The sequence below is a fragment of the Canis lupus genome, chromosome 5 (assembly GCF_011100685.1).
Source record: "Canis lupus familiaris isolate Mischka breed German Shepherd chromosome 5, alternate assembly UU_Cfam_GSD_1.0, whole genome shotgun sequence".
Taxonomy (NCBI): Eukaryota; Metazoa; Chordata; class Mammalia; order Carnivora; family Canidae; genus Canis; species Canis lupus.
Genome location: NC_049226.1, coordinates 32,648,561 through 32,660,240, shown reverse-complemented (window position 1 = coordinate 32,660,240; position 11,680 = coordinate 32,648,561). Strand labels below are relative to the sequence as shown.

Genomic DNA, 11,680 nt, shown 5'->3' with positions numbered 1-11,680 from the left:
GGTTTAGCGCCTGCCTTTGGCCCGGGGCGCGATCCTGGAGACCCGGGATCGAATCCCACATCGGGCTCCCAGTGCATGGAGCCTGCTTCTCCCTCTGCCTGTGTCTCTGCCTCTCTCTCTCTCTCACTGTGTGCCTATCATAAATAAATAAAATTAAAAAAAAAAAACAATAAGAAATACGTTGACAGGGGCGTCTGCGTTGCTCAGTCAGTGAAGCCTCTGCCTTCAGCTCAGGTCATGATCCTGGGGTCCTGGGATTGAGTCCTGTATCGGGCTCCTGCTCCTCAGGAAGCCTGTTTCTCCCCCTGCTTGCGCTCTCTCTTTCTCTCTCTCTCAACTAAATAAATAAAATCTTAAAAAAAAAAAAAGAAAGAAATGTTAACATAAATCACATATAGTGGGGGGACTGGGGAGGGGAAAGGAGCATCACTAGAAGGCAGATGGAGGCCTCGTGGTGGGAAGGACCCGGCTGAGCATGAGAGGGGAAAGCGTTTCCCCAGACTGTGTCCTCCACAGTTTGGAGTTTGTCCTGTGGACAGAGGGAAGCCATTAAAAAGGCTTCAAGCCAGCGAGGGAGGAGACTCTATCTGCCAAAGATCCTGCGGGACAGCCTCTTAGGGGCTCTGCAGCTGGCTGGGGGGGGCAGCGGGGGAGGCGGTGGGAATGGAGGTGCGGCTGCCGGGAGAACGGCCCGGCCACACCCCTTGGAGAGGGTCCCAGAGAAGAGCTCTGGCGGCTGAGCATGTGGGGGATGTAGGTGCCGAGCATCCGGACAGGGACCTCGGGGAGGAAGGCATTTGAGACCAGAGCTCTACCCTGACCCTGCCAGGTTGGAGTGCCTTGGGAGGTCCCAGCAGGGAAGTCGCACCGGCACCTGGTGGCGGGCCTGGAGCCAGGCTGAAGGTATAAGCCGCAGTTTCAACGAGGGCTGTGGGAGAAGAGGAGGGAGGGAGGGGAGAGGCAGAGTCGGGCTGAGGGCTGAGCCCCAAGATGCTCAGGAAGGAAGCCTGGAAGGGGGGCAGCCTGCGGAGGAGGCAGGGAGGCGGGGAAGCAGGGCCAGCAAGATTTCACAGGGAGGCTGGGGCAGCTTGAGGGGGTGATAGGGGAGCGGCAGCTGCCCCCCCCCCCCCCCCGCCCCCGGGGACAAGGTGACGTGGGACAGGACAGGCAGGGGCTGGGGGAGGCGGTGGCTGAAGAGGGGCCATGGCACCAGTGGGAGGGTACTATTTTAGTAGATTCGATTGTTTTTTTGTTAAATATTAAAAATCTTCCCCTTTCTGTTTTACTTGCAAAAGGAACGCATGCTCCCGGGAAGGAGAATTTGCAGGTGGTGGAGACCCTAGGATCTTTCATTAGTAAAGAAGTCAGTGGTGCAGAAGGCTGGCCCTCTGAGGGGACCCCAGCCAGAGTTTCCCAGTGTCCAAGTATGGGTTTTGTCTCTTTTGGTTGTTTTTTCTTAAGATTTTATTTATTTATTTGAAAGAGAGAGGGGAAGAGGATGAGAGTGGAGAGAGGCAGAGGGAGAAGCAGGTTCCCTGTGGGGAGCCCGATGCAGAACTCGATCCCAGGATCCTGGGATCACGCCCTGAGCTGAAGGCAGACACTCAACCGCTGACCCCCCAGGCACCCTCCAACATGGGACTTGAACTCACAACTCAACCTGGATGCCCTGCCTGTTTTGTGTGAGGGGGCCCCACAAATCTGCTTCAAGCATCCCAGAAGCTAATGTAGGAAGAGAGGCTCTATCATTAACCATTCCAACAGTCCCTGAGATTAACAACCAACCAACTGTTCAGGAAAAGTTTTCCTGCTCTTGGTATGAAGGTCATGGATGAATTTCTCCTGAAATCCCCCTAAACCCCAGATAGCTCAGCGGTTTAGCGCCACCTTGGGCCCAGAGTGTGATCCTGGAGACCCAGGATCCACTCCCGTGTCAGGCTCCCTGCATGGAGTCTGCTTCTCCCTCTGCCTGTGTTTCTGCCTCTCTCTGTCTGTCTGTCATGAATAAATAAATAATATATATATTTTTAAAAATTGAAATCCCCCTAAAAGAGTGGGGTAGAGAATGACATCCTCACCAGGCTTTGAGAACAAGAGTCATGGGGCATTTCTCAAAAAGACCCTTCTTCCGTGCAGGCTGCAGCCTCACAGAAGAGTCCTGCAGCCCGGGGGTGGGGGTGGGGGTGGGAGGGTGGGCTGGTGACAAGCCCTGACCTCTGCAGAGCTCCCTGCTCCTGCAGCTTCCTCCAGGCCATGTCCTAGGAGAGCCAGGGTAGTCAGAGGCTGAGCAAGGAGTCCTGCCTCCCTGACCTCATTTCTCTGACAGAGCCTGGAGCCTGACAAAGCCTGTGAGGTGGTGACAGGGACACCAGGAAGGCCCCGTGGTTGGTGGAGCAGACTCTGCTTCCCATAGACACAAGGAAGGAGTTGGTTCAAGAACTTTGGGGAAAGCTGAAAGCATGACAAAGACTCAGTCCTGAGCAGAAGGGCCCCTGCCCCAAGTCTCCCAGAGACTAAGGCTAGGGTGACCAACAGTACAGATTGCCTGGGACCGAGGTGTTTCATGGGACCCTGGACTTGCAATGCCAGGCAAACAAAAATGAGCTGGTCACCCTTGAAAGGGGCTCCTTCAGATAAAACCAACACTGCACAGAAAACCTCTTTCTAAAGGGATCCAGGGAGCCCTGTAATGGGAGCATCAGGTACAGGCACTCAAACCTTACAGTGGCTGCAGGGACAGGGAGCAAATAAGTTGCTGCATAGGTATCCAAGTATGCAGAGGGGGTTTGGAGATCCAGTTACAAAGCCCTATCTAGGGGCACCTGGTTGGCTTAGTCAGTGAAGCATCCGCTTTTGGCTCAGGTAATGATCCCAGGGTCCTGGGGTCCAGCCCCACATTGAGCCCCACATTGAGCTCTGCTTGGTGGCGGCCTGCTTCTCCTTCTCCCTCTGCCTGCTGCTCCCTCTGCTTATGCTGTCACTCTCCTCCCTCTGTCAAATAAATAAATAAAATCTTAAAAAAAAAACCCAAACACAAAGGCCCTATCTAATTGGGTGCTGGGAGTCAGGGAATGGTCAGGGAAGGCATTACTGAGGAAGGTAAGTCTGATTTGGCACATGAAGGATTAGTTACAATTAGAAAGGTATAAACCCTTTAAGTTGCTGGTCAACCAATTTTTTAGAAAGTAATATATGGTTGTTTTTTTTTTTTTTTTTTTTTTTTTAGTAATCCTGGGGTGCCTGGGTGGCTCAGAGGTTGAGCATCTGCCTTTGGCTCAGGACATGATCCCGGAGTCCTGGGATCGAGTCCCACATTGGGCTTCCTGCAAGGAGCCTGCTTCCTGCCTGTGTCTTTGCCTCTCCCTCTGTGTCTCTCATGAATAAATAAATAAATCTTAAAAAAAAAAAAAAAAAGTAATCCCTATGCCCAACATGGGGCTCAAACTCACAATCCCGAGATCAAGAACCTAATACTGGGGCAGCCCCAGTGGCGCAGCGGTTTAGCGCCGCCTGCAGCCCAGGGCGTGATTCTGGAGACCCAGGATCCAGTCCTGCATAGGGCTCCCTGTATGGGGCCTGCTTCTCCCTCTGCCTGTGTCTCTGCCTGCCTCTCTCTCTCTGAATGAATAAATAAATAAATCTTTTTTTTTAAATGTTTATTTATTTATGATAGTCACAGAGAGAGAAAGAGAGAGAGGCAGAGACACAGGCAGAGGGAGAAGCAGGCTCCATGCACCGGAAGCCCGATGTGGGATTCGATCCCAGGTCTCCAGGATCGCGCCCTGGGCCAAAGGCAGGCGCCAAACCCCTGTGCCACCCAGGGATCCCAAATAAATAAATCTTTAAAAAAAAAAAAAAAAAAAAAAGGGGATCCCTGGGTGGCACAGCGGTTTGGCGCCTGCCTTTGGCCCAGGGCGCGATCCTGGAGACCCGGGATCGAATCCCACGTCGGGCTCCCGGAGCATGGAGCCTGCTTCTCCCTCTGCCTGTGTCTCTGCCTCTCTCTCTCTCAATCTGTGTGACTATCATAAATAAAAAAAATTAAAAAAAAAAAAAAAAAAAGAACCTAATACTGAAAAAAAAAAAAAAAGAACCTAATACTGTACTGACTGAGCCAGCCAGGCACCTCTAACCAATTTTTGATACAAGGATACGGGTGCCAAGTCAGTCAAATGGAAAAGATAGTTTTTTTAACAAATGGTCCTAAGACAAGTGGGCCACATGAAAGAATGAAGTTAAAAAAAATAAAATAAAAATTATAAAAAAAGAAAGAATGAAGTTGGACCCTTACCTCACACCATATACAAATGTTAACTCAAAATTGATCACAGATGTAGATGTAAGAGCTAAAAAGTCATAGAAAAAAAGAGACCTAAGTTTTTGTGACCTTGGGGTAACCTTCTTTTTAAGATTTTATTTATTTATTTATTTATTTATTTATTTATTTATTTATTTATTTGAGAGAGACACAGAGAGAGAGAACATGAGAGCTGGGAGAGGCAGAGGAAGAAGCAGATTCCAACTGAGCAAGGAACCCAATATGGGGCTTGATCCCAGAACTCTGGGATCATGACCTGAGCTGAACGCAGACGCTCAACCAACTGAGCCACCCAGGCACCCTGGCAGTGTTTTCTTATATATGATACCAAAGGCATAAATAATCAAAGAGGGGTACCTGGCTGGCTCAGTCAGAGGAGCATGTAACTCTTGATCTTGGGGTTGTAAGTTCATTCCCCAAGTTTGGTGAAGAAAGAAAGAAGAAAAGAAAGAAAAAGAAAGAAGGAAGGAAGGAAGGAAGGAAGGAAGGAAGGAAGGAAGGAAGGAAGGAAGGAAGGGAGGGAGGGAGGGAGGGAGGGAGGGGAAATCTAGATAAACTAGACTTTGTCAAAATTAAACACTTTTTTTGCTTCAAAGGACACCACACAAAGAAAGTAGAAAGAAAACACTTGAAAGGGAGAAAATATTTGCAACTCATATATGATAAGGGACCTTATACAAATATCCAAAGAACTCTTACAACCAAAAAAATAAAAAGATAAACAATCCAATTTTTATTTTTTTATTTTATTTTTTTTTCAATCCAATTTTTAAATGGGCAAAATTTTTTTTGGGGGGGGGGCAAAATATTTTTTGAAAGATTTTATTTGGGAACCCTGGGTGGCGCAGCGGTTTAGTGCCTGCCTTTGGCCCAGGGCGCGATCCTGGAGACCCGGGATTGAATCCCATGTCGGGCTCCCAGTGCATGGAGTCTGCTTCTCCCTCTGCCTATGCCTCTGCCTCTCTCTCTCTCTCTCTCTCTCTCTCTGTGTGACTATCATAAATAAATTTTTAAAAAAATAAAAGATTTTATTTATTCATGAGAGACACACAGACAGAGAGAGAGAGAGGCAGAGACACAGGCAGAGGGAGAAGCAGGCTCCATGCAGGGAGCCCCTGGTGGGACTCAATCCTGAGACTTGATCCCGAGACTTGATCCCGAGACTTGATCCCGAGACTCCAGGATCAGGCCCTGGACTGAAGGTGGCGCTAAACCGCTGAGCCACCCAGGGATCCCCTAAAATAGGCAAAATATTTAAATACACATTTCTCTAAAGAAGGCATAAAAATGGGGGCGCCTGGGTGGCTTAGGCAGTTAGGTGTCTGCCTTCAGTTTGGGTCATGGTCCTGGGGCCCTGGGATGGAGCCCCGTGTCTGGCTCCCTGCTCAGTTGGGGAGCCTACTTCTCCCTCCTATATTTTACTCTCTCTTGCTCTGTCTCACTCTTTCTCTTTTTATTTACAAATACATAAAATCTTTTTTTAAAATTTTTATTTATGATAGTCACAGAGAGAGAGAGAGAGAGAGAGAGAGAGGCAGAGACACAGGCAGAGGGAGAAGCAGGCTCCATGCACCGGGAGCCCGACGTGGGATTTGATCCCGGGTCTCCAGGATCGCGCCCTGGGCCAAAGGCAGGCGCTAAACCGCTGCGCCACCGAGGGATCCCACAAATACATAAAATCTTAAAAAAAAAAAAAAAAAAAAAAAAGAAGAAGAAGAAGAAGGCGGGATGCCTGGGTGGCTCAGCAATGGAGTGTCTGCCTTCTGCCCAGGTTGTAATCCTGGAGTCCTGGGATTGAATCCTTCATCCGGCTCCCCACAGGGAACCTGCTTCTCCCTCTGCCTGTGTCTCTGCCTCTCTGTGTCTCTCAGGAATAAATAAATAAATAAATAAATAAATAAATAAATAAATAAATAAATAATTTTTTTTAAAAGAAGGCATAAAAATGGCCAATAAGCACAGTTCCTCAAAATGTTAAATACAGACCAAGTGATTCTACTCCCTGGTGTATATCCAAGGAAATTGAAAACAGAGTTACACAAAAATGTGCACGTGAATGTTCAGAGCAGCATTATTCATAACGGACGAAAAGTAGAAACAACCCAAATGTCTACCAACTGATGAATAAATACACAAATGTGTTGTAGCCATACAAAGGATTATTTGAGCGTAAAAGGAAATGAAACCCTGAACTGTGCTACAACACGGATATAAACCTTGAGAACATTGTGCTAAGTGAGAGAACCAGACACAAAAGGCCTCATATCCTGATTCCATTTATACGAAGCGTCTAGAACAGGCCAGTCCATAGAGACAGGGTGTGGTAGTGGTGGTTGCCTCTGATTGGGAGAAGGGGGAACAGGGAGCAATGGCCAACAAAGTTTCTTTTCGGTGTGATGAAAATGTTCCAAAATTGGCTAGTGGTGGTGATGGTAGCACAACTTTGTGAATATCCTGAAAACCACCAAATTTTACTCTCTAAAAGGGTGAATTTTATGGTATATGAATTGCATCTCAGTAAAGCAGACATCATTCAAAAAGAGCGAGAGAGGGTCACCTGGGTGGCTTAGTTGGTTAAGTGTCGGACTTAGCTTCTGCTCAGGTCATGATCTCGGGATTATGAGATCGAGCGCCGCATCAGGCTCCGCACACAACACGGAGCCTACTTAAGAGTCTCTCTTCCTCTGCTCCTCTTCTCTCTCTCTCTAAAATAAATAAATAAATCTTTAAAAATAATAATTAAAAAACAAAGAGTGTGAGAGACTTCGGATTTCTGGTCCAGGACGTAAGGAGCTTGGAAGTTGTCACTCCAGCTTACCAAGGAGAAAGCTGAACAAAGTAAACATTAACAGTTCTTAGATTCATCAAAGAACTGAGGTCACAGTGTGAGCTGCTCCCCCCGCCAAACTGGACAGATGGACAGGCAGATACAAAAGAAATAGAACTTGGCAGAGCAAAAGCCCATGAACAGAAACCTCCACGAGAGCTGTGTTCAGCTTCGGAGAAAGCCGAATGGTACTTGAGGAACTGCTGAAGGCTCAGGGTAGATAAGCTCAGTGTAGAGAAGCCTGAGATTTAGAGACACTGGGCCCAGGCGGGATGGGGGGAGCACTGGTGTGTGTGTGTGTGTGTGTGTGTGTGTGTGTGTGTGTGTGTGTTGGGGGGGGCATTCTTGGTGAGATTTTTGTTTTTAAGATTTTATTTTTAGGGGTACCTGGGTGGCTCAGTCTGTTGGGCAACTGCTTTCTGCTGCAGTCGTGATCCCATGGTCCTGGGAGCGAATCCTGAGTCGGGCTCTCTGCTCAGTGCAGTCTGCTTCTCCCTCTGCCCCTCACCCTGCTTGTGAAGTCATATTCTCTCTCTCAAATAAATAAATAAATAAATAAATAAATAAATAAATAAAATCTTAAAAAAAAAAAGGATTTTAAAGTAATCTCTACACCCAATATGAGGCTCGAACTCACAACCCTTAGATCAAGACTTATGTGTTCCACTGATGGAGCCAGCTGGGGAACCCCGCTCTTGGTGAGGTGGGGTTTTTTGTTTGTTTTGTTTGTTTTGTTTTGTTTTTTTAACTCTAGGAGTCCTACCAAGTTCTTCCAGTAAAGATGGAAGAAAATCCCCTTCTGCTTCAGGCAGAGGAATTGAAAAGGAGCCATTCTGGAAATCATCCAGAGCATTCCTTTTTTTTTTTAAAGATTTTATTTATTTATGAGAGACACACAGAGAGACAGGCAGAGGGAGAAGCAGGCTCCATGTAGGGAGCCCGACGTGGGATCCTAGGTCTCCAGGATCAAGCCCTGGGCCGAAGGCAGGCACTAAACCGCTGAGCCACCCAGGCTGCTCCATCCAGAGCTTTCTGTCCTTCCTGACAGAGCCCGCCCTCCAGGGAAACTAGGGAGCCTAACCAGTTGAAGTGTAATCAGGACCTGATCCACCTGAGAGAAGGCAAATACCCTACTCCAGCCCCTCAGGCAGGCCCGTACCTCCAAGGGGGAGAAAAAAAATTGAGAAGCTTCACCTGAAACTAAAGTGTGGAAGGCTCTGTGTCCAGTAGATGGGATGGGTCTAGCCTGTGACTCTTGAGCTCTGAGTTGTGAGTTCAAGCCCCACCTTGGGCACGGAGATTACTTAAAAACTCATAAGCTCAAGACAAAATGAACTCTGGTTAGAATCAATAAATGAGAGGCGTCTGGGGGGCTCAGGGGTTGAGCATCTGCCTTCAGTTCAGGGCGTGATCCCGGGGTCCTGGGATCCAGTCCTTCATCGGAGTCCCCACAGGGAGCCTGCTTCTCCCTCTGCCTGTGTCTCTGCCTCTCTCTGCGTGTCTCTCTTGAATAAATTGATAAAATCTTAAAAAAAAAAAAAAAAAAATCAGGGTTGCCTGGGTTGGCTCAGAGGTTCAGCGCCTGCCTTTGGCCCAGGGGGTTATCCTGGAATCCTGGGATGGAGGTCTGCCTCAGGCTCCCTGCATGGAGCCTGCTTCTCCCTCTTCCTGTGTCTCTGCCATTCTCTCTCTCTCTCTCTCTCTCTCTCTGTCTCCCTCTCATGAATAAATAAATAAATAAATCTTTAAAAAAAATCAATAAATGAGAAGTTTATGGCCCAGGGACTCAGGCTTCCTAAAGACAGTGGGGCCACAGCACCCCTGCCCCCACACCCCAGCCACATGGGGAGGCCTATTTATAGCAGTCCCCATCACCCAGCACATGATGTCTGGCTCCCAGACAAAACTTTACAAGCCATACTAAAAGTCACAACTCGGTCCAAAGAGACAGAGCAAGCATCAGGACCAGACTCACACAGGGCAGCTGTGAACATTTAAAACCATGGCCGGCCCTCAGGACTTTCTTTTTCTGCTTCCAATAAGGATCCATGTCTGAGTTTGCCATTTTGGAAATTTGGAGACAAAACAGACAAGATCACATTTTTGGTGCCTTCCGTGGGAGCCCAACAGGGCCCAGGCTGGCAGGGAGCGTGCCCCCCCGCCTCCCACCCCGGGGTCACCCCTCTGCTTCACAAGTTCCAAATGTGATCTCCTGCATAGAACTTTCCAGCACAGGAGGCATCCGGAGTTGCTGTGAGTCTTGCGTTCTGTCCCCTGTGATGCGACTCACGGTCACGAAGGAATATGACCAGACTTCCTTTCCAGGACAGAGAATAAAAGTGGCAGAGGTCAAGGATACTTGCCTCATTCCAGATCTTGAGGATGTTTCTCCATTCTGTTTTCTTTTTTTTTCTTTTTAAAGATTGTAAGTAACCTCTATACCCAGTGTGGGGCTTGAACTCATGACCCTGAGACCAAGAGTCACTCACCCCACTTACTGAGCCAGGCCAGGTGCCACTACATTCTGAATGCGTCATCTTAATGCTTCACCAGGGAGGGTGATGTTTCCGAATATTTCTGGTAGATTCTCTCTATCATGTTAAGGAAGTATACTTTTATTCTATTTGATAAGACTGTTTTGTAGGTTTTTCTAAAAAGTCATGAATAGATATTGACATTCATCAGATTTCCTTACTGAATTTATCGGTGTGACCATTTGGTTTTCTCATTTTAATATTTAGTTCTTAATGAATTATGTTTCTAGAATTTATTTTTTGACATTAGGTGTGGTGCACAAAACTGGATTACTCATGACATGTTACTGTTCCATGCATGACTGTATTTTGTGTTCTTTGTCTGTTTCTTACTCTATTTTTTATTTAATATTTTTCTTTCATTACTATTTAAAGATTTTATTTCTTTATTTGACAGAGAGAGACAGAGAGAGCATGCCGGGGGAGCAGCAGAGGCAGAGGGAGAAGCAGATTGCCCGCTGAGCAGGGAGTCTGATACAGGGCTCGATCCCAGGACCCCGGAGACCACAATCCAAGACGAAGGCAGATGCTTCACCAACTGAGGTCCCCGGGTACCCCAGAACTTGTTCACCTTATAACTGAAAGTTAGCACCTGTTGACCAACATCCCCCATTGCCTGTATCCCCCAGACCCTGGCAGCCACCATTCTATTCTCTATATCAATGAATTTGACTTTTTAAAGATTCCCCATGAGTGAGATCATGCCATTTTTGACTTTCGGTCTCTGGCTTGTTTCTCTTAGCAGAGTGTCCTCCTGGTTCACCCATGTTGTTGCAAATGGCAGAATTTCCTTCTTTTGTAAGGCTGAAGAACACCCCATTGTACATGTACACCACATTTTCTTTATCTGTTCATCCATCAATGGAACATTTGGGTTGTTTCCGTGTCTTGGTTATTTATTTATTTATTATTTATTTATTTATTATAGTCACAGAGGGAGAGAGAGAGAGGCAGAGACACAGGGAGAGGAAGAAGCAGGCTCCATGCACCGGGAGCCCGACGTGGGACTCGATCCGGGGTCTCCAGGATCATGCCCTGGGCCAAAGGCAGGTGCCAAACCACTGCGCCACCCAGGGATCCCTCCGTGTCTTGGTTATTGTGACTAATGTTGCAATAAATATGGGGGTGCAGATATCTTTCTGAGCTAGTGACTTCATTTCTCTTGGGTACACACCCAGGATTGGGAAGTCTGGATCATACGGTAGTTTGACTTTTAATCTTTTGAGGAAACTGTCTAGTGTTTTCCATCGTTGTTGTACCAACTTACATCCTCACCAAATATGCACAGTTTCCCCTTTCTCCACATTGTTGCCATCACTTATTATCTTTTGACTTTTTGATAATAGCCATCCTAACAGATGTGAAATGATGCCTCATTGTAGTTTTGGTTAGCATTTCCCTCATGATCAGTGATGCTGAGCATCTTTTTTTTTTAATATTTTATTTATTTATTCACGAGAGACACAGGCTGAGGGAGAAGCAGACTCCCCGCTGAGCAGGGAGCCCAATGCGGGACTCGATCCCAGGACCCCAGGATAACGACCTGAGCCAAAGGCAGACTCTCAACCACTGAGCAAGCCAGGCACCCCCTCTTCAGTGCCTTTATTTTTTCCTCTTTTTTTTTTTTAATATTTTATTTATTTATTTAGGATAGTCACAGAGAGAGAGAGAGAGAGAGAGGCAGAGGGAGAAGCAGGCTCCATGCACCGGGAGCCCGACGTGGGATTCGATCCGGGGTCTCCAGGATCGCGCCCTGGGCCAAAGGCAGGCGCCAAACCGCTGCGCCACCCAGGGATCCCTCTTCAGTGCCTTTAATCTTTAATTTTTTTTCTTCCAGCAGTGTGCTAGAACTTCACTGGATTCTAGACTCCTGGACTCCCGTTAAAGATACTTTCATCCAAAAAAAAAAAAAAAAAAGATACTTTCATCCCTGGTTGGTTTTCAGAATCAATGTTCTGCAGGAAGATGACATAGAAAACCCCTCTCCTGGGATCCCTGGGT

At 47.3% G+C, this 11,680-nt stretch overlaps 1 long non-coding RNA gene across 1 annotated transcript; it reads left to right on the top strand.

Moving 5' to 3' along the window:
* Nucleotides 1-645: 645 nt before the first annotated feature.
* On the top strand, nt 646-10,393 carry LOC102153734. The gene is made up of 3 exons (XR_005358866.1): nt 646-903; nt 1,296-1,424; nt 10,077-10,393. It is a non-coding gene; the product is annotated as an uncharacterized LOC102153734 (long non-coding RNA).
* The last annotated feature ends 1,287 nt before the right edge of the window (nt 10,394-11,680 follow it).